The sequence below is a fragment of the Arachis duranensis genome, chromosome 5, assembly GCF_000817695.3.
Source record: "Arachis duranensis cultivar V14167 chromosome 5, aradu.V14167.gnm2.J7QH, whole genome shotgun sequence".
Lineage (NCBI taxonomy): Eukaryota > Viridiplantae > Streptophyta > Magnoliopsida > Fabales > Fabaceae > Arachis > Arachis duranensis.
In genome coordinates, this window is record NC_029776.3 from 30664682 (window position 1) to 30665481 (window position 800).

The following is an 800-nucleotide window of genomic DNA, read 5'->3' on the forward strand; positions in this document are numbered from 1 at the left end:
GTCATCATATACCTATTTTTCTATGCTTTTTCATACAAGAAATTGATGATTTGTGCATAAATATTGAATGCTTTTTGTACTTAAATGATATATTTTCTTGATATTTTAATTTTATAAATCTTGTAGAAAATAAGAAGAAAAAGAAGCAAAGAAGCACAAAAAAAGGAGAAAAAAAGAGCTTTCGGGTACACTTTGAAGTTGGGGTACACTTTGGAGCCTTAGGCCACGCTTTTAAAAGCGTGGCCCATGACCAAATTAAGGAAGAATAGGCAATCAGCGCACACTGCCCTGCCCTTGCCAAGGACAGGGCAGAATCGTGATGCAAATTGAGGTTGGAAGCAAGAATTTCGCTAAGGTAAAATCTGGGCGCTCACAGCATGACCATGCCTCCTTCAAAGGGCTATAACTTGAGCTACAGACGTCCAATTGATGTGCTTCCAGTTGCGTTGGAAAGCTGACATTCAGAGCTTTCCAACAACATATAGCAATCCATATTTGACGTACAATTGAGGCAGGAACGAAAGGCATCTTTAAGAGCCATGAGGAAGCAAGAAACTAGGCCTTACTTTGGTGCCAAGAAAACCAAGGAAAATGGGTAGCGTGTGTAGCATCCAAGTTTCGAACTCGGGACATCAAAGTGAAAACACTGCCCTGCCCTCCGCGAGGGCAGGGCAGCATTTTGTTGTGGCACAATTCTGGCACACCAAGACACTATTCTGGCGCACCACGGCATCATCTGGCAGCAGCAGCAGCGCACCACAGCACAATTCTGGCGCACCAATTTTTTCTGCCCTGCCCTC